Raw genomic sequence first — 22,942 nt, 5'->3', positions numbered from 1 at the left:
AGACAGTTCCTGTTCCCTCTGTTAGGAGTCACATAAGAAGACCAAGTTACACATCTGTAACATATATGCAGAGTGCAGAGTGCCTAGATCAGTCCCATGCAGGCTCCCTGGTTGTCTGTTCAGTCTCTTTGAGCCTGTATGATCCCAGGTTAGCTGATTCTGTGAGGTTTTTTTTTTTTTTTTTTTTTTTTTTTTTTTTTTTTTTTTTTTTTTTGTGTGTGTGTGTGTGTGTGTGTGTGCAGGATTCCCTAACTCTACCTAATGTTTGGCTGTGGATCTGAATTTGTTTCTATCTGTTGCTGGAGGATGCCTCTCTGATAACAGTTGGGCTAGGAACCAATCTGGTCACAGGAGATAGCCAGATCAGGCTATGTATCTCCTATTGCTATAAGTCTAAGATAGGTCTTCCTTGTAGATTTGTGGAAGAGTTCCTTGTGCCAGGGTTTTATCTGACCCCACAATGTCTCCCCTCCTTTCCAGTGTCTCTTTTGGTACTCTTCTCTATCACCCCCCCCACACACACACCTGATTGCTCGTGTTCCCATCCCATCCCACCCTCAGTCCATTCATGAAACCTCTTCTATTTTCCTTTCCCAGGGAGATCTGGGGCCACCCCCCACCATGAATCCTCCTTGTTACTTCATATCTCTGGGTCTATGAATTGCTAATATCCACTTATGACTGGATATATACAATGCTTGTCTTTCTGGGTCTTGGTTACCTCACTCAGGATTATTTTTTTCTAGTTCTATCCATTTGCCTTCAGATTTCCTGGTGTCCTTATTTTTAACAACTGAGTGCAATGCACATTAAAAAAATCCATTCCTTGGTTAAGGGACATCTAGGTTGTTTCCAGGTTCTGGCTATCACAAATAAAGCTTCGATGAACACAGTGGAGCAAGTTCCCTTGTGGTATAATTGAACATCCTTTGGATATATTCCCAAGAGTGGGATAGCTGGGTCTTGGGGTAGGTTGATTCCCAGTTTTCTGAAGAGCCACCACACTGACTTTCAAAGTGGCTGTACAAGTTTATACTCTCACCAGCAAGGGAGGAGTGTTCCCCTTGTTCTACATCCTCTCCAGCATGAGCTGTCTCTTATGTTTTTGATCTTAGCCATTCTGACAGGTGTAAGATGGAATCTCAGAGTGGTTTTGATTTGGATTTCCTTGGTGGTTAAAGATATTGAACATCTTAAGTGTTTCTATGCCATTTGAGATTCTTATGTTGAGAATTCTCTCCTTATACCCATGCTCCATTTTTATTGGATTATTTGTTTTTTGATATCTAGTTTCTTAAATTCTTTAAATATTTTAGAAGTCAACCCTCTGTCAGATGTGGGCTTGGTAAAGAACTTTTCCCATTCTGTAGGTTGCCATTTTGTCTTATTGACAGTGTCCTTTGCCTTACAGAAAATGTTCAATTTCATGAGGTCCCATTTATTAGTTGTTGGTCTTAGTTTCTATGCTATTGGTTTCTGTTCAGGAAGTGGTCTTTCCTGTGCTAATGCTTTTGAGATTATTTCCCACTTTCTCTTCTATCAGGTTTGGAATATCTAGGTTTATGTTGTGGTCTTTGATCCACTTGGACTTGAGTTTTGTGTAGGGTGATAGATATGAATTGATTTGCATTCTTTTACATGCTGACAACCAGTTAGAACAGCTCCATATGTTAAAGATGCTTTCTTTTTCCATTGTATAATTGTGGCTTCTTTGTAAAAATCAGGTGTCCATAGGTGTGTGGATTTACATCTGGGTCTTTGATTTGATTCCATTGATCCACTAGTCTGTTTTTATACCAATACCATGCTGTTTTTATTACTACAGTTCTGTAGTAGAGCTTGACATGAGGGATGGTGTTACCATGGAAGCATTTTCTTACTTCAGGTTCCTTCTTCTCAGATGACTCTAGCTTGTACCAAGTTGACAAAAAACTAACAGTTGACCCCTTGTCATCTTGATGCACAAATATACCACTATTAAACCATAATCTCTCCTTTTTGTTTAGCTCCAAGACCTCAAGTTAACATCGCAAGGCGTGTCCTGTGAGTAGAACTTTCCAGATGCAGCTCTACTTCCAACTAGGCAGTAGTGACTCCTCATATTTTGTTAACTTCCCATGATGGCATAGAATAATATACACTCTCTGCCTTTGTCACTGAAAAGGCATCTTAGGGAATCGGAGTGGTTTCTAACCTGGAAGGCACAAATCTACTTCTAAAGAGAGTACTTTGGAAGGATCCCCATGAATGGTCAAGATTGAATTTGGTGGCAGGGGGTGTAGGGAACACAGATTCAGGCAGAACAGGACCATGACTGCAGAATGGGACCAGTATGGGCCAAATGCTAATGTTCCTAACCCTGGGCTGTTGGGAGCCTAACTAAGGAGATGAAAGCACAAGCTAAGGATAATTCAGGACATTACCCTGAATACTTTGACTGAAGCTGCTGAAGGAAAAAAATGAGAAATGTGACTGCTATTGCCTGGATCATGGTCCACTTGGAACCCTGAGTGTCTGTAGGAACAGGAGATATGTGTGTCTGAGCAAGGAAATCTCCGTGTGTCAAAGGAGCAGGGACTTGCAGAGTTTGTCCATTGCAGAAAGGTCCCCCCATTGCAATGTTTGCAGGATCCTGACTGACCCCATGTGATTTTAAACAAAGGCTAATCTTCAAAGTACATGTTGGTGCAATAGTAGATAATAGTTTTGTTGTCTGGTAATGATGGGAATTTCTTCCTCTCATTTTTATCTCTTCAATAAATATTTATGGAGTGTCTACTGTTTGACAAGCATTGAGCTGGTACATGTAAACAAATAATTAAAATAATTGCAGACAAATGTGAACATGCTAGAGGTTTGCGCAGAGTGCCTTGAAATACTCCCCACTTATTTACACAGTGCTTCTTAGAAATGTGTGTGAAAAGAGTCATTTTTCTCATAGGGCAGGGCTCCAGTGTCCTCTTAGGCGCCCTTTGAGCATGTTTCAGATAAAATGAAGGCTTAGACTTCCAAGAGGCAGTGGCCTAAAGGTCTAGCACCTTGTAGCCTTGGGGTAATGAGGCTGGACCATGGGCTGGGACTCTCTTCCAGAAGTTTCTAGTTAAAAGGGATTATATTAGCCCTGAACAGCAACCAGATTCCAGCCCTGACCAGCACATGCCATGGTGGCTGTCACATGTGGTGGGGACTGTCTGTCTTGTGGTGAGCACATACGATGGTCACAAACTACCTCCAGGAGACTTCCACTTTGATTTCAGTGGGGCTGTCACTTGTAGGGAAACTCTTAGTGGCTTTCCTGAAAAGCTCCAAAAGTGCCCGGATCCCTCTCTGTGCTTAGGCTGCACTTTCAACAGCCTCTCCTGGGCTCTGTTAAGAGACTGCAGTCTGGCCTCACAGTGCCAAGCTGCTCTCTGTGACCCCTTCATGCCATCAAACCAGTTCAACCTGGGTGACTCTTACACTACCAAATCTGGCTATCAGCATAAAGCACAACCTTGGCCACTTTAAGGACACAGCTTCTGTGTGCTGACCCTAAGGAAACCACTTTCCAGAAGATTTCACCTCAGTGATGCTGGCCTCTTGTTAAATCACAGCCAATTCTTCAGCTGCAGCTGACCAGACACCACAGATTCTTCACATAGATGGCCTGGTAGAGTCTTTGCTTCCCTTTGAACCTTCACAAGCCAGGCTTCCATCCTCTCCACAGCTGTCAGCAAACTTACCTTCCAAGCTCCTACAGAACAGCCCACTGAGCTTTTAACACTCCGTGGCTTTTCTAGCTCAAAGTTCCAAAGTCCCCAAAACCACATGGTCATGCCTGTCACAAATACCCTACTATCCTGGTACCAACTTCTGTTCTAGTTAGGCTTTCTATTGCTGCGATGAAATACCATGACCAAAGCAAGTTGGGAAGGAGGAAAGGGTTTATTTGACTTACATTTATTGTGGGATGCTTTCCTCTTTTGACTTTTTGAGGGGCCCACCATCCAGCTTCCAGATAAATCACACACGGAGGCTTATTCTTAGTTATGAATGCCCAGCCTTAGCTTGGCTTATTTCTTCCCAGCTTTTCTTAACTCTAGACCTTTCATTTTCTATTCTTGTATACCTTTCCTTCCTTCTTACTCTCTGTCTTGGCTGTGTAGCTGGGAGGCTGGGTCGCTGGTCCCTAAAGTCCTCCTCTCCCTGTTCTCTTGCTCCTTTCTTTCCTTGGTCCTTCTATTTATAATCTCTGCCCGCCAGCCCCACCTATCCTAACTATTGGTTATTCAGCTCTTTATTAGACCATCAGATGTTTTAGACAGGCAAAGAATCACAGCTTCAGAGAGTTAAACAAATGCAGCGTACACAAAAGTCACACACCTTAAAATAATATTCCCCAACATACACTTCCACATTATAGTCCATCATGGAAGGAAGCCAGGACAAGAAGTCAAATAGGGCAGGGACTTAGTGGCAGAGGCTGATGCAGAGGGCATGTGAGGGTAGGGTGAGCTGCTGCTTACTAGCTTGCTTCTCATTCAGCCGGCTTTCTTAAATAACCTAGGATCTAGGGATAGCACCACCCACATTGAGCTGGACCTTCTTCCATCAATTACTAATTTAGAAAATGCCCTGGATCTTATGGTAGCTTTTTCTCAGTTGAAGGTCCCTCCTATCAGCTTTTGTCAAGTTGACATAAGACTAACCAGGACAGCAAGAAAGTAGAGTGTTCTATGGGATGCTAGGAATGCACGAACACATTCTTCTAAAGGATCCAAATGAGGCATAGACATTTGAGTGACACTTTGGATAGAAATGCCGTCTCCATCACTCTGTTTCATCACCATTTTTCTTGGTTATTCACTTATTCTTTTCCCCCACAAACTTCAGAATTAGCTTGTTGTACTCCCCACACTTTCCCAGTGGTTCAGATATAAATTACTTGAATTTGTTTGTTGATGTGGGTGGAATTCAAATTTTTGAAATACAAAGTTTTCTTGTTCAACAAAAGGACCCTCTCTCATTTATTTGGCTCTTTTGAGTTCTTCTTACTTCATAGTTTTATGCATATGGGGACTTAGACTTAATTTTTAATTGCTAGTGCTTACATTTACTGTAAAATTGGATTTTTCCCAAGACATTTTTCTAGCAAATTAATATTGGGTGTGTATTAGAAAAATTATTCCCCATTGATATATTGTATCTACTTTTTATGGATCCTTTCTTTTGGTTTAATAGCTTTTAGTGGATTTTCTTAAATTTGCTAGATAGATACTACCTTCTAAAAGTGAGAGTATGTTAAGGGAAATAAACAGACTGAGAAAGATAAATAACATCTGTTTTCTCTCACATGTGGAATAACAAGAAACACACATGAAAATAGGAGAGTCCCATTAGAGAATAGCAGGGGGAGAGTGGGAAGGGATAAATGTGGGGAATGCGGTCAAAGTACTTTATACACATATCTGAAAATGTCATTATATATAGTACTACTAATATATATATATGTGTAAAACCTGTATCATTATTTACTTTCTTAGCTCACTTAGCTGTATAGGAAGAACATTCTACTGTCTTAGATGGTAGTGGAATTAGCATGTGATAATTTTATTCTGATTCAATGGGAAATTAATTTGATATTTGTTCCCTTCTATTAGATTAGAAGGGTTTCTCCTGATTTCCTGTGATTCCCTTTCCCTCCCCCTCATTTATAATAGCTTTGTGAAGATGTAACATTCACACCCACAATTACCTATGAAACAGAGGAAGCCATTGGCTCTCAGTATTGCCAGAGTTGTGAAGCAACCACTGCAGTGAGTTTTAGAACATTTGAAGCACCCCAAATAGCCCCACACCAGTCACCTTCTATCCTTTAATTTCTTCTTGCCATCCCAAGGCAATGGCTTCTCTCTCCCTCTATTGACATGTCTGTCCTGGGTGTTTCATAGAGTGGAGTGATGTTTGTTGTGGTCTTTTGTGATTGTCTTTTTTTTCAGTTGTATGATAAGGTTTATCCATGTCATAACATGTATGGGTATGTCATCATTTTAGGAGCTACATAGTATCCCACTGGTGAGGACATGTTTTTTTTTGTTTGTTTGTCATTCACAAGTTGATGAGCACTTGAATTGCCTATTCCTTTTGAATATCATGTGTAAGTTTTCCATGAGTTTCCATGTAGAAGTTTTTGTGTGCTCACATCATCATCTTTGGGTAAATCCCTAGAAGATGTTCTTGCTTTCTTGTTAATGTTTTCAGGAAGTGCTGGACTGTTTCCAAAATGGCTCGGCATTTACCTCCACAATCTCACCCACACTTTGTTATCTGATCAGTTTTGTTTTAGTATTTTTTACTAGCATATATTAATTATATATAATAATGGGTTTCATTATGGTATTTTCATGCATACACGTATAATCATCACCGCCCTCATCCTCATTGTCTTCTTCCCACTCCTGCTAATTCTCTTCCTCTTTCCAATTCACTTTCTTTCTACTCATATTCTTTTGGTGTGTGTGTGTGTGTGTGTGTGTGTGTGACAGAGAGAGAGAGGGGGAGAGAGAGAGAGATTGAGAGTTTGTACATGTAAATTTCATTAAAATTGTTTATTGGAGTCTGGATGAGGTGTTACTCATAGAAACATGGACAAATGCACAACTTACCAGAAGCTACACCACTGAAGAAAATGTTCTCCTCCTCCCCTCCAACCATTAACTGCACATAAGCCCTCAGGGAGGCACAGTGCCCAATGAACCCTCCCTGTCTAAGGCAGGGTGCAGATAGGCCCAATCTTGAGCAGATTGTCACAGCTACTTTGGAGTTCAAGATAGCCATGTCATTCCCAGATCTCAGCATTCCACATTGGCCCCTTCTTCCTCCAGCATTTATAGTCTTTCTGCTTCCTCTTCCAAAATGGTCCCTGAGTCTTAGAGGGGAGTGATATAGCTGTCCTGTTTATGACTGGTCACCCAGTCACTTCTTTTTAGCACTTTAACCAGTTATGAGTCTCTGCAGTCAATACTGAGGCTCTCTGACCAAAGCTGACCACAGCACAAATCTATAATGGATTGCTTTCTGATTGGATTTGAAGTCTGTGTCATAGGAAAGTGTTCCTGCTTGGTACCATCAACCTGCTGAAAAACCAGTGTCTGGGTAGTTCAAAGGCCCTAGTGGGAAATCTGCTGCTGTTGTTTTGCTAAATGGATATTATGTGCCCACCAAATTGCCTTTAAGTAGCTAGATTTATCTGACTATTTGATGATAATCATCTCAGTGGGTGTGTTTCCTCATGGGTCTGATTTTAATCTTCCTCACGAATAACATTGTTCAGCATATTTTCATGTGTTTATTGACCATGTGTATGCATCCTTGAGAAATGTCTAAATAAGCTTTTGTTTGTTTGCTTGCTTTTCTCAACAAGTTGTAAGAGTTCTTTCATGTCCTAGTCAATGCTGTTTGACAGTTAGGTGATTCCCAAGTACTCACATTCTACAGGTCATCTTTCTCAATAATGTTCTTTGAATCAATGAAGTTATTGCTTTTTGTTTTTGATGAAGCTCAATTCATTTTTAAATTAATTTTGCTTTGGTGCTATATGTAAGAAAACTTTACCACAAGAATCATCCTAAAGATTTATGACTTGTGTCTTACCCCATTTCGTTTGGATGTAATGTATGTAATATCATAGACTGGGCAATTTATGAAGAAGAGAATTTATTTTCTCACAGTTAGAGACTAGGAAATTCAAGACCAAGGTGTCAGTGTTTTCGAATCCTCATATGGTGGAACAAGGAAAGACAAACAGGGGTGACTCTAGTATCTTTATGTAGCAGATAGTTACAACAGCCAATCTACCAGCAGCCACTCTCATGGCAACACCAGTCCATTTTTGACTTAATTGCCTCTTTAAGTCTCATGTCTCCACCTTTTTTTGGGGGGTGGTGATTGTGGTTCTAATGCATGAGTCTGGGGGACACAATCAGACCATGTCAGTTTCTTCAATGGGTTTTGCTCTTATATTTAGATCTTTAGTTTGCCACATTTAATGATGTGAGGGAAGACTTTGCTGGATTCTTTGGGTGTGGTTCCCTGTTAGTTCCTTCCCAACTGAATGGCCTTGGCAGTCATATTGAAAACCCACTGACCCCAGATATGTGAGTGTGTTCCTGGATCCTCCCTCTTTCTCCATCACTCTGTGTCTGTATTTATACTGGCCTACACTGTCTTCATTGCTCTCACTTTACTTCGAATTTGGAAGAATGAGTCCTATATTCTGCTCTTTATTTTTCAAGATTGTAATGGCCCTTCTGGATCTATTGAGCATTAAATTTACCTATATTAAATTTGGGATCAACTTACCAATTTCTATATAAGCATTTCTGTTGCTGTGCTACAACACTCTGACCTAAAGCAACTTAGAAGAGGAAAGGGCTTATTTGGATTACACTTTCCAGGTCACAATCCATTATTCTGGGAAGTCAGGGCAGGATTACAGGCAGGAATGTGAAGCAGAAACCATGGAGGAACAATGCTTCTTTCCTCGCTCATGTTTAGCCAGTTTTCTTATATGGCCCAGGACCACCTGCCTAGGGGTGGTACTGCCCACAGTAGACCCAGCCCTCCTACATCAATCAATCAAGACAATCCCCCACAGGCCTATCAGATCTGGGCACTCCTTCAACAGAGACTCTTCTCAGGTGACTCTAGGCTGTGTCAAGTTGACAGTTAAAACCAGGCTAACATCAGTTAGAATTCACCAAGTCTGTGTTTGAGTACTCTCATGCTAGCAATCTAAAATCTCCAAAACAGGAACCTGGATATCTTTCTGTTTATTTACCCTTTAGTACTGAAAAACAGTTTTATAGTTTATACTATGTAAGTTTTGTATTTGTTAAATGTTTAATGTAGTCCTAAATGTCTTTTTTTATACTGTTTTCAATGGATTTCTCTCTTAATTTCCTGTTCAGTAATTACTCTGTGGAACTGCAGTTTTATATATAATGACCTTGCATCTTGATAGCTTTTTCTGTAGTTCTTATTTCCAATAGTTTTGTAGGGGTGTTCCATCACAAAACCTTGTCATTAGGCTAATTTACACTGGCAAATTAGGATAATTTAGTTCTTTCAGACTTGGAATTGTGTGAGAGATGTCCTGAGAAGTTATATCACACACATGTCACACATGTGTTGGTTGTCACAAATCCACAACCAACCACAGTAACGATTGCCCCAAAGCACAGTGTAGTGAACAAATGAATCTTTCTTAGGGTTCCTGACAAGAGTATGGGTGAGGTATTCCTTTCAGTGATGACTCCAAAGCAGTTTCATCATGTAAAGTCCCCAAACGGGATGACACACAAAAGTCACAGCCCTGGAACTCTCTTCACAACTTGCAGGCAACATCGTGATAGGTCTAAGAATCTCCTCCTACAGGTTTGGCCAGAGTCTCCTCCCCCATAAATCTGGGAAGAGACCTTGAAGAATCTTGCAAAGTTTTGCTTTCCCCAGACATGTGACATTTTGTTTATCTCTCTGGTTTCAGGAGCCTACCCTTCCCTCCTAGAGGGAGGGTTTCAGTTCAGAGGAAACTGCAATGCAACACTCTGATGCACTTGATTTCATTTTCTTACACACTTGCCTGACTCGAAATGCTTGTTATCTGTGTGGAATGGCGATGGCGGAAGGGGAATTCTGGGTTTCATTCTGATTTCTGGAGGGAAAGCTGCCAGCATAGTGTTAGCTTTTGGTTTTGTATAGACAGTTTTCATCTGCTGACAGTTTCCATCTATTTCTAAGTTGTTTGGCAACTTAAACACAAAAAAAGATATTTGATTCTTAATCTCGAACATGCAGATAGTGTGTTTTGATCAAATCCACCCCAATTACCCCCTACGTTCTTACCTTTGTGTCCATAGATTAGTACATCTCTTATCTTTCATCAGATAAACTGCTCTTTTATTATTATTTATTTGTAGTATACAGACATCTATAAGTGGTGATGGTGTGGAAAATAAGAGATGGTAGCATACTCAGCTGTAAAGGGGACAATTATATTATATTTCTACCCAAAAGACTCAGGGACCAGCAAGGAAGAGGATCCAGAAAGACCATAGAGGTGGTGAACATCTGAAGAGAAATGGTATACTCTGGACATGGAAGGACCTTTTGCATTTTCACGAGTGCCTGTGACCGTATACACAAAACCTGCACAAGAGCCAGCCAGCTGAAGCTCCAGCATGGCTGGGAAGGGGCTCATGACGTCCCCCCTCTAACTGAGAAGCTATTGGCTGCTGATGGCTGCCATCAGGGGAAGAGTCAATTTTCTTCAGGGACATGGTCACCCACTAAGAGTCAACTTTGTTTCTGGGGGCAGAGCCTTTTTGTGTCTGCCATTTTGTTGAGTGTTCAGGCTACTTTGTGAGCTCCTGGCAACTGTCCTATTCTACCACCCATCTCCGCAGGGTTATAGTGTTCAGGTTTTCATAAGGATTCTGGGCATCTGAACTTGGGTCAACAGACATGCAGGGAAAATATGTTTATGCCCACCAAGCCATCTCTCTAGCTCCTCACATATATCTTTAATAACTGGGTTGATTTAAATATTTGGTTGATGTGTCCTAGGTGCGCCCTACCCCCTTTCTCTATTCCCTTCCCCCAATCTCTTTCTTTTCTCTTGAGATTAAACTCAGGACTTTGGTCATGTTAGGCAGGTGATCTACTACTCAGCTTTGTCCATGGCCCTTGTATATTATTATTATTATTATTATTATTGTTATTATTATTATTATTATTATTATTATTATTATTATTATTTTGCCAAGCTGTTTCTATGTCGTGCAGGCTGCACTCTGACTCACAATCCTCTTGCTTTGGCCTCTAAATCTGAGATTACAGAGTCTAAGGTGAAATCACACCAGCATTTGAATTTGTAATCTTGGGTTTCTCTGTGTTTCGTGGTAGTCTACCATAACATGCGATGTCACCCCATCTTGTTGTTCTCTGTATCCAGAGCATCTGCTTTGATTACATTAAGTGTGACACCAAATGGAGTGTGGTGGCACACGGCATGTCTGTCATCCAAAGATTTGGGAGACTGAGGCAAGAAGATTGCCAGTTGGAAGACAGTGGGACGATATAGCTAGAGGCTGCATACCAAGACCTTATCTCAGAAGGGGAGGTGAGGGAAGAGGAAGAGGAGAGGAAGGAGGGAAGAAGGGAGAGGAGGGGCGAAGGAGGAAGAGAGGAGAAATCTGATGCTTTATTGACTCAGGAGTGCTCTCTTCACTCTTTTAACTCTCCCCTTTATCCTCTGACATTCTCCTATGACACGTAGGCATTTAAACATTTATTCTCTGTATTTGGGTGATACTTTTTTTAAAAAAATTATAAATATTTGACTCAGAAATACAAGCCAGAAATGTCTTCTATAATTTCAATTTTTCTAGTGTTCAGGTCTTTTCATAAGACTAACTTAAACATATGCAGTAGTGATAATCAACATGTAACATGTTAAAGAATGTTCTCGGGGCTCTGGGTACCCTGAGACTCAGTGACAGAGGGCCTGCCTCCTAGGTGTTAGGCACTGGTGCTGGAGGAGAGAACAATCTTTCCTCACAGCCAGATGGTATTTCCTGAGCCCGAGACATCAATCCACATGGTGTGGTGGTCGGCCAGATGTGGAATTTCTTGATCTTAAGCTCATTAAATGCTCTCTCCCCTCTGTGGCGTGATGACCAGGCTAACTCTCCAGCTTTTGCCAAGGAAGTACTACAGGGAGTTTAATGATTCCCTTCAACTTGTTTTCTACTAATCCCACACGCTCTTCCACCGTTCGCACCCTCAACCACGACCCCCTCCTGATCTGTTGCCATTTGTTGAAAACCAAACATGCCCGAAGAGACTGCTGCCCTGGAGACTCACAGGTCGTCATTGAGAAATGACATGGAATGGAGGAACGAGCTTAAGCCTAGACACCCCAGGCTTCTCCAGTTTTCTGGATTGCTCTCTCCCTTAACGTGTGAGAACTGATAGACTGCATCCATTCAACAGAGCCTGAAGTTAAGCCTAGCCAGTTTGAGGATTCCCTAGTGAAAGCCTAGACATTCCATAAATCCACCCCAACCATACCCCCACTTCTCACTCAGTCACCCCTCTCTTGTCATATCATTACTGGTGTCTTTTGGCTGTTTTCCCTATTCCAGATGTGGTCGGCTTCCTTCCCCAAGTTCCTTGGAGCATAGCTAAAACCATCTATCACGTTGAATAAAAATGTACAAAAGATTTTGTGTCACAGTCTGCTTGCTTTTCCCAATATCCACTCTTTTCCTTCCACCTTAATAACAAAACCATGCATTTCACCTGGATGCATATGTGGGTGTTAAGCCACACTTCCTAGGCTGCTTGCAGCTCCACACTGGCTAGAGGAATTCAAACAGAGTCAAAGAAACTGTGCAAGCAGCAAGGCTGGGTGCAAAAAAAAAAAAAAAAAAAATTCTTTCTTTACCCATTGGCTGCCTTTTGGCTGTGTCAGCAGCTATTGTTAGATGCAAGATGGCAGCAGAGCACAGGGATGGGGCGGGGAGTGAAGTGGGTAGAGGTGGGGGCCGGGATGAGGTGGATGAGGGGGTCAGTCAGGAGCTCAGATCTCCAAATTTCCAGGGCTGTTGAAACTGCTTTGTGTTGCTGATGGTTGAATGGGGCTAGGAGAGAAAGAAACTTTGTTCCACTCCATCTGCTGAGATTTTAGCTTTTTTACAAAAAAAGCAACAATGCTCTTTGGAGATATGAAAGGGGCTAGTGGACAGAAGGCTAACGCTGGTTAATAGGTTCTTACCAGAGTGGAAAAGTGGGACGAACCCTGTGCTGTTGACCAGTCTGGAAAATCAGTGAGGGTAGTGCACCCTCAAAGAGCATCGTAAGAAATTGGGGTTGAAGGAAGGGTTGGTTTTTTTTTTTTTCCACCTCTTCTAGAACCTTGCCTGCAGGGGTCTCATGCAAGCTATAATGACAGGTAATAAAACTGACTTTAAGTAAACATTTTTTAGCATCCAAATTGCTACAATATTGGCATTATTGGAAAGAAAGTTCTCAGAACTGCCTTAAGACCATGCTTTTACACCATAAAATCTACCTCACTAATTAAAAGTCACACCTCATCTTGCAGTAAATTCAGATCACCCAACTTGACTCCTTTCCTAAATCATCATTTTGACTCTGAACAACCTCTGGTTCTTTCTTAAAAATGCAGCCAGATAAGGACAGATTTTTAAGTCTTGCTGGAGCATCCACCCACAGTTCTGAGAATATCCGACAGAATCACATAAATTGATAAAATGCAAACCCTTCCACCCCATGAAGGAAGTATAATTTCAAGGACAAAAGGAGCGTTTGGTCTGAGTTGTACTTGCAGTGACTGTCCAGGCATGGGTGTAAGAGTTTATGGTAACATGGGTGACCTGGGGGTCTGGTGCATGTGGTTTTTGGGTTTCAGCAGGTGTTCAGTGAGCACAGAATCTGAAGGTGGGCTACTCTTGTCTGAGAAAGCTGCCTGCTATAAATATCTCATTCCACTCAGACCAAAGCTGGGTGGATGCGAGTCTGCTTGACACAAAAGCAGATAAATTCCTGCTGAATGTGGATCTGGTGTTTTTATAATTTCTGCCCAAGTTCAGATTTCTTTGATCGAGTGTTCCCAAGACCTTTGAGGTTATGTGGCTTCAGGGACATAAATTAAGCTCGGTGTGTATTACAGAGAAACTATCCCATCTGGGTGTGACCGCTCTGAAGGTAAGTGTTAATCCCAATCTGATTTCGTGTGTGTGACAGCTGCTGGGAACATTAGCTGCCATCTGTGTCCAATGGAGTGATTTCCTACCATTCAGCCTCCTATGGCCCCAAAGTTAATTTAATGCATATTGGGAAATTCCTGAAACAACATGAGACTTAACACCATTTTCCCATCAAATCTCTGGCATTTGTGTTGATGCTGAGAGAGCTCGAGGAGGTGTGAAACGGCAGAGCTGGAGGATGGGAATGGTTAACTCATAAACTCTGGGACCCTTACTGGGGGGTTCTTTCTCCTAAGTAGATTCATGTGTTTTTTCCAAGAATAAATACAACACAACCTTTGGAGGGAAGCCTTCCTGGAATATTGGACTGGAATCCCAAGTGACAACCATGCTCTGTGCCACCTGGTGATGCAGACATATGCAGACTCATTGTTGGTGGATGAGGATTTCAGTGACACAATTCCGGTCAGCGTCTTCACACATGGAATGTAAAACCAAGCATTTCCTGGAAACCTTGAATTGGAGGTAGCGTCTTCAGACATCTACTAGCTGGGAGACTCCATCTCCCCCAAAATAATTCCCTTCAAGTTCATATTAGTCAGCACAGAGAAAATACCTTCTGAGGGTCTAGAGGTGATGCAGCAGCAGAATACCTGCCTAGCAATGTGCGAAGCCCTGAGTTGCCACCCCTTGCCACAGAAGTGGGAGGGGGAGGCCTGGGAGGAGTGGGGTGATAACTGAAGCTGGTTTGTACTTGTGTGTAAAGAGAGCTGGTCTGAGTGGGAAGTTACATTAAAGACATAATCTGCAGTTTTAAAAGTCATGTCCTGTACTTAATCTGTGTTGAGCAGAGCTCACTTGGTCCCACCCTTCCGGTAGATGCTGAGATGTTCATTCTCGGAGAAGTCTTTTCCAGACAATTAGGAGAAGGGTATACCTAGTGATTGCTGTTATTTTACTGTATCTCTTGATTTAGTTAACAGTTACATCTATTTGAAATAGAGCTTCAGTAGGAGACCTAACCCTTGAAACATAGCTGGTAATCCAGCCCTCCTGAGTTTGATTTGAAGTCCTTGGAGGAGCATAAAAATGAAATGTTTATTTGATCATCCTGCATGCAGACAGCGAGGTCTGTGTTTGTACACATGCTTGTGCAGTGTTTGCAGAGGACTGCATGACAGTCTATATCTCTTCAAAGACTGGGGTGATGAAAAACACCCTCATCTTCTGCTCTAACCCATTACTCACTTTCTGAGTACCGCTTGGTCATACCTCCATCTTCTCATAGACACACAGTCTTGAAAACCAAATCAGTGAGTCCTTATTCTTCTCTCTTCTTCACTCCTTGAGCACTTTCCCTTGACATGGTCTCCTGAAAGACTGCTTTATACATGCGTCAACCCAAACGATTCAAGTCAGGAACAGCAGCTGCAGTTCAAGGAACAATACTCACATCTTGTTCACATCTGCATTGCAAAGTCCAGCACAGTGCCTCAAGTGGACAGCCAGTGATCATTCTGGGTCTTAGTTGTGGCTTCTTCACATCAGTATCCTTCAGGAATGGGCACCCTAGACAGCAGAAGCCATTGGCATGAACTGTTAATGTTGGCATTCCAGGATGGAGACCATGGCAGTAGGGTTCTGTTCTGAATCAGAGGACTTCCCTACATGACAAAAATAAACAACTCTGAGAAAGACCAGAAACAGGATGTCAAAGAGTAAGTCTATCTTGGCTTCTGTGTCTCAGCCACTGGCAGAGTGAAAGGATGTATGGAAGGGCTTGCGACTTTTATTTCATCCCCAGAATAAGTACACAAACTATAAAATCAAATGTTTCAAGTATTATTTTGATGAAACCTCATTATGGGTCTGGAATCTGACAAGTCTCTTGAAAGCAAGGGCTCTTGCTGTGGAATGGACTGTAAGGAAGAGATCTCTCATTCATTCATTCATTCATTCACTTATTCATTCACCTATTAACACATTGACATTGTATTTATTCAATCACTACTTTGAAATAAACACTGTGGATTTTTGGAATCTTTGAATTTGACCCACAGAAGTATCCTTTTCTTTTCTCTTCTTTTCTTTTCTTTCTTTCTCTTTTCTCTTTCTTTCTTTCTTTTTTTTTTTTGGATTTTTCAAGACAGGGTTTCTCTGTGTAGCTTTGGAGCCTATCCTGGAACTTGCTCTGGAGACCAGGCTGGCCTTGAACTCACAGAGATCCACCTGCCTCTGCCTCCCGAGTGCTGAGATTAAAGGTGTGCGCCAACATCTCCAAGCTCTTTTCTTTCTTTTTAAAAAGGAATTTATTAAACATGAATATGATTGATATCATATCTATTGCAATCTAAACACAATACAAGCTAGCATATTACAGTGCTAATAGGTAGGATCCTGTTTCTATACTTTGCAAACACATTATCTGGGATGGACTCCAACCTCAATGACCTCATGTAGCAACTAGAATATGAATACTCTCTTCATTGCATTGTTGTGAGAACCAGAGATACTTAAAATATCAGGAAGGCTACCCACCCTTTACAGATGAGGGTTTGCCTTGTGATGATGCTACATCCAATAAGTCATTATCAGGTGAAAGTGCCAGGCTCCTGTCATACAGCACATTGTGGCATGGGCAGCTTCCCCTCAAGGTGAGGCTGCCTGAGAGCTCACCACTGCAGCCCAACATCAGTAGACAGGAATGCACCTTATATTCCCAGCCTGTGAAAAGATCAAGATTTGAAACTAAAAGCACTCTTCCTCCTAAATGTGCATCACCATCATATCACGGTGAGCTCAAAATTTGTAAATGGGATCACTCCGGATTAGAGGTTGTCTCTTTTTCCCTGACCATTTCACATACTTTCCTCCCAGCTCTAGTAGTGTGTCCTGGTGTATCAAAACAAAAGCTAAACCACAACCTGTCTGTCTGTCTATTTGAAACCACACCAGTGCTCCTAAAATTTTACTTACTCAAAATATCAAGAAAAGGTGTAAAAATAAATAAAACTTACTCACTTGTGCTCATTTTGCAAATATTTGTTGAGTACCCACACCTCATTTTCGGTGCTAGGCATACATTAATGAACACTGTGGGGGTGAAATCTGATGCCCTGGTTGCTTACTTTTGTCGTCGTTTGAATGTGATGGGTCCTCATAGCTCATGTGTTTGTTTTTTTGGTGTCTATCTGGAGACCCTGTTTTGGAAAATTACAGAACTTATAGGAGGTAAAGCCTCAATGGAGGGCATGGTTCATTAAGGATAGGCCTCAGTGTTATACAGCTTTGCCCTACTTCTAGTCCACACTCTGCTTCCTGGATGTGGATGGCTTGCCCTCCAGATGCCACACCTTCCCCACCACAATAGACTGTGTCCTCCTTAAACTTCGAGCCAGGACAAATCCTTCTTTTGAGTTGCTCTTGCAACAGGGAAGTAACTAACATAACCGCTAGAAGGGCAAGAGGTAACATAGAGTAATGATTCTGCAGATATGCAAATATACACCCCATGTCTATGCATACATAATGGTGGATTGGTTGGAAAGTAAACCAGTTCTAGAGAGCAATGGACCTGACAAGAGGGAGGAAAGAGCCTAAGGGACAGGGCTGCTAAGCACTCAGCTGACCAAAAGAAAGGTAAGATAAAAAGAAGACTACAAAACACTATAGCACCAGGTGTGGGCTTGCCTCCAGTGTTTGGAAGGAGATGAGCATAGCTGGGATAGCATTTCAAAGAAGCACTGAGACTTCTGGGACCAACAAAGATCTGGACAGGGCAGACTGTGAGGGTGACTATGAAGACTCTGGTTTCCCCTCATGGTTGGAAAGACTTTTGATGATACTGAGAAATAAGCTCAATCTGGCTGAGCAGTTATGTCCCTCCAAGTTATGTCCTTTAGCTCTCAGGACTCTGTTTATCTGGGTGTGGCCCCTGTTCACAACTCTAGCTTTTAAATTTAAGGCTGCATCGGTCATGGTGTCCATTTCCTTACCTGTGCCTTCCACATTCCCACACCTGTTCCATATTCTCTGCCGGAACCCCATCTGCTCCCAGGACTATGAGGAATAGCATCTGTATCCTGAGGACATCACCTTCTAGTTGGTCCACAGCTGTTTTGTGTGTGGGCACTCAATGATTTACATCTCTGTGCCCCAGCTGTGATTTAGTGTATACCCTGTTGGATCTTATTGAATTTTTAAGGTTTAATTTATTTAATTGCTTTTTAACCCCAAAGCAGTAGTTGGTCAACTTTTCAGAAAAAGTCACTGCACCTTAACTGCTCCTTGCACACAATGAAAGCAGTTTCATGTTTCTCGAAACAATTGCCCAGACCCTCAGCATGTCTGGGTTAGGTTCCAAAGGTAAACAATGCCCCTTCTTTCCTAGGGGTCTTGAAATCTTACAAACAAATGTGTAACTACACCTCAGAGGTACAGCTAAGGACAATAATCACAGACCATTAAATCAAGGCTGTTCAGGGAAAGTGAAGCTCCAGGCCTTGGTCTAGCAATCAAGGAACCCGAGGCTACGTGAGCCAGGTCCAGTGACCTTGCCCTGGCCCTGAGAACAAGCTGTGATTGTCCTCTCTGTGCTAAGTGCACATGTTGCTGGCATTAGAATGCATGCATTCTTCAGCCTGCAGAGAGTGGCACACAGAGCCCTGTGGTCCTAGGTCCTGTGCAAGGTTAACCAGGCTTCTATAAACATTAACACTCTCGGGAACCGCATAGTGTAATTGTGGAGGAATATGCCCTGGCCTGTAAGTACTTGTCAGTTTACAGAACTCCTTCTAGAGACCCCTGTGCAAATGTAATTTGCAGGGCAATGTTTATAGGAGTCACAGCTCTGTAAACCAACTGCCTGGGCTGAGCCTGCTGGCTTGATGCCTTAATGGGAATGCACCTGTAACAATAGGATGGTGAAGCAGCCAGACTCCATGGCCTCTGAACACCTCCAGGCCTCTCTTATCATGGCCTTTTCTCTAGGGCTCAGTGTATATTTGGAATTCAGAAGAATATTTTCAAGTTTTATCTGGGGGGATCATTTTGCCCAGCTGTGTGTGTCCTAGGGGCTTTCCTCAGAAATCACAGCCTAGTCTTTACCAAGCTCTTCCATGAATGATACTGAGGCCAGAAGCTTGGGGTTAGCTGCACCGTTAGCTAGCTGTGTGATGGTGACCGTGCCAAGCTTTTGCTCTATGAGCATGTGTAGGGGCTGGGCATTTCTGGCATCTCTGCATGTTTTAAAATTTCTTCTTTGAGCCCCGGGGATGTGGCTGTCTTGAAAATGAAGAAATTGAGGTTGTAGCCTGTGAAGCAAGAAAAGATCCTGAAGATAATCTAGTTGTGTTTCATCACTGGTATCTCTAGGCCACGGATCAATTCACGGAGACACACGGCTACTTAGAAGACAACGATCTGAGCCTGGCTCTTTTGGCTTTTAACCTAAAGCCTTTCTATTATATTCAGACTTTCTAAAATATGCCCTTTATTATTATTGGGGGTGGGGTGGATGCTTGTCAAGGCACACACACGTGTGGTCAGAGAACAATTCTGTATAGCAGATTCTCCCCTTTCACTTACATATAGGACCAGGGATTGAATTCAGGTCACTAGGCTTGGGCAGCAAGCACTTTACCTGCGAGTCATTTAGATTGTCCTCACACTGCTCCTTTAAAGAAGTGACTTGGACAGGGTTGGTGAGATGGTTTAGTCATTATGAGAATTTACTGTTCATCCAGAGGACTTGGGCTTAATTCTCAGCACCCATATCAGGCAGCTCATGACTAATTGTGCCTCAAGTTTCTGCCTGCATGTGGTACATATAAACTCATGCAAGCACCCATGCCTCCCCCCACATCAATAAAAATAAATAAATACAAAGTGGCTGGTAGATTTGAATACATACTTTAGTAGAGAAGTTGTGACTGGTCAACTAAGACTTGAAAAGATGCTCATCACGTCATCACATAAATATAACTCTCAACAATACAGCCCAAGAGACAGAGTTCATAGAAATAGAGGCAAGGGCAGTGTGTGGCCATTGGAACAAGTGGAGTTTTTGCATGATACCAAAGAGAATGCAAAAGTGCTTCCACCACATTGTGCAGCAGTCATTTGTCCTTAAACCATCAGACCTGTATTTAGCGTATGACCCTAAATGGTTTCAGTCTGTTTAAGACCAAACATTCACATGGACACCCATGCAGCTTTATTCCATATCAGCCTCAAACTGGAAGCAACGGCAATCACCAACCACAGGTACAAACTGTGGCATGTCCGGGTTGTGAAAATCGATTTGGGATTTCTAAAGAGGCCCAGCACTAGAATGCTCAAGGACGAACTGAGTAGTCTGGACACTAGGACGTGTACAGATAGCATCCTATGCTATTGGCATGAAGGTGCAGCTAGGCTGAGGCTTCTGTAGTAGATACACTATTTGGGGGAGTCATCTGGGCTCTGAGAAGTATGTTACATCTTGATTGTCATGGTCACATTGGTGCACATTTGCCAAATCTCCTCCAATTTACAAGGAGTTGATTTTATTGTAGATTAATGCTGGAATTCTGTGTAGCAATGTGTGACTTTGTGGTAGGTACTCCATGGACCAACAAGACTCAGTCTCTCGGCTTGCTCACAGACACATCCTGCTAGACCTGGCTTCAAGCCAGACAGTCCACATGTCCAATGGAGCAGAGCTGGTGTGAAGCCAGGCCTGATATGGACATACCATTTGGCCATTTTCATCTCTGATGGAAAATTCCATGTCTGGCGCTGCATTAGAGATGTTTACAAATCAGTGCGCTGGCACGCTTTAGATTTGTAACTCAGAAGAGGGAAATGGCTCCTTTTAAAGAAAACAGGCACTTTGGATAGCAGACATCCAAACAGGTTGAAGAGCCCTCTCTGGGGCTTTTGCAGAGGAGAACCCATTGTGTAGTGGTGGGGCCAGACGTGAGAGGAGGGAGAGATGCCGCTGGGCGTCTGAAACAGGCATTATTCTAGGAGACTTTTGAGTCAGAGTGGACAGAAGGAGAGGGTGTTAACTGCGGTTGACTGCTGGTTGGTTTTTAACTCCAGAAGAGGCTTTTGATACACTGTAACTGATACGCAGCAGCTAAGATACCATTTTGTGAGTGCGAGCCCCACATATTTGGGGAGGCAAGACGGCCAGAAAGACTTTGAAAGAGGATGCATTCTGTCTAAAGAAAGGAATGTACATAAATACTGCCTCAGCCTGGCCCCATGTTTTCTATGTGACACTGGAACCTGGAGAGTAGTGAAGCCTGGTTTTAAGCAATGGGCAGTATAGCTAGTATGTTTGCAATGTTTTCCATGCTGGCTGCTCTAGCTGTATGCTCTACTTAGGAGCTGTGTGCTCCTAGGTGCTTAGCTGTGTGCTCAGTCACCTGACACGTGTACATTCCTTTCTCCAGGCACTGACTGACCTTGAGTTCCCTCAGCCCAAAGGCACCTTACCAGACCTCAAACTTCTCTCCCTCCAGAGGGGAAGAGGAGCTTAGGGATTCCAGGTGTGCTAGAACAGGTCTCTAGTCTCCAAAATGAAGTTCCGGAAGACTGTGTGTGGTTAATGGGCCCCATTTTTTAAAATGTAGCCTCAGATCCACAAATAGCCAGTGCTCAAAAATGGATCATGGGATGAAACTGGGTGATGGGTTAACTGTATCTGAAATTGACATCAGCATCATTTAAGTATCAAGGGACATGAGGACACAGGTTAAAGAAGCCACTGTGAGCCAGGAAGACAAGCTTCACTGGACTTGAATCTGATGGCCTGGACTTGCTAGCCCCAGAACTGTGAGTGATATGGATGAGCAGCCATGAGCTCTCAGCGCTCCCATGATCATTACTCTCTTCCCCAAGGATACGTAGCAGCTCTCTCTTGCTTGTTGGCCTGATGGAAATGTTTGTGCAAACTCTGCTTCGTGTATAAGGTACTGGGTTCAGTGTGACCTTAAGATTGTTTGAGCCAGCTCTTTCCAGACCATGTGTATGAAGTGACACAGATTCACAGTGATCCCACCACACCTCACAGATAAAGCCACCAACTCCCTCTGCCATCAGTGAGGACTTCTCTAGAAACCCTACCTCACCTGTGGCTCTCTGCTTCTCCCACACCGCTGGAAGAGAATCTCCATTTGCTCCTGACAGACCGCTTCCCTCATGTTCAGAACTCCTAAGCCGACCCCAACGGCACTCAATTGTGATATTTGGCTACTGCTTTTCAAATTTCTCTAATACCTAACTTCACCCAGTGACGGTGCTTCAAATGCTGCCTGAGCTTATCCTTCATCCCATTCCAGGCGGGATACAAGACTCTGTTTAACTTTCTGGAAATTCTTGGCTCAGCCTCTCCCAAAGTGAATTCTGTGATACCTGTCTCTTTCACTTTTATTTTCTGTGAAATGCATCCCTGTTAATTCACACGAGACTAGTTTATTTATTTTACTTCTGCGTAATGATATCATGCTGTCAGTAAACCGTAATTTAATTGTGCATCCCCTCCCGAAAGGAAAGGCACTTGCTTTGTCTGTATACTTTACTACTGCAGACAATGTGACAATGGGCTTTGTTTTGAATGTTTGTTGCATAGGTCATGTACATGGGAAGTTCTCCAGGGTAAAAACTGGAAATAAATTTCTTGTGTCATTGGCTGGGCATCATTAGCTAGATGTCAAAATTAATTGCTCCAAATTACACTCCTTCCTGCACTATATAAAAGTTGCTATTTTCTCACACTTGATATTATCATATTATTTAATTCTTTCTAATCTGATTGGCAAAACAGAAAAACCTAATTACTCTTTGCAATTGAGTTTCCCTGATTACTAATGGGCCCTAACATCTTTTTAATATGTCAATTAACCCTTTGGATCTTTTGTAGCAAGCTGACTCCTGATGGCTTTTGCCCATTTTTCTCTTTGCTTGTTTATCCTGCATTCTTGTGAGGAACTGATTTTTAAGTCATAATACTGGACACGTAGTTGTCTTTATTGTCAGCTCTGCCATCCTTTCTAGTTTCGTCTGGAATGTGTATTAGATGAATATTGGCACATTACTTTCTCTTCTAGATGTTCTAACAACCCTCCCCCCTACCTTCCCTCTCCCCTTCCCTCCCTCCCACTTTCCTTCCTCTAATCTTTTTATGG

This window comes from Cricetulus griseus, chromosome 7, assembly GCF_003668045.3.
Source record: "Cricetulus griseus strain 17A/GY chromosome 7, alternate assembly CriGri-PICRH-1.0, whole genome shotgun sequence".
NCBI classification, from domain to species: Eukaryota; Metazoa; Chordata; class Mammalia; order Rodentia; family Cricetidae; genus Cricetulus; species Cricetulus griseus.
The sequence above is the reverse complement of the archived record's forward strand: the minus strand, read 5'-3'. Positions refer to the sequence as shown.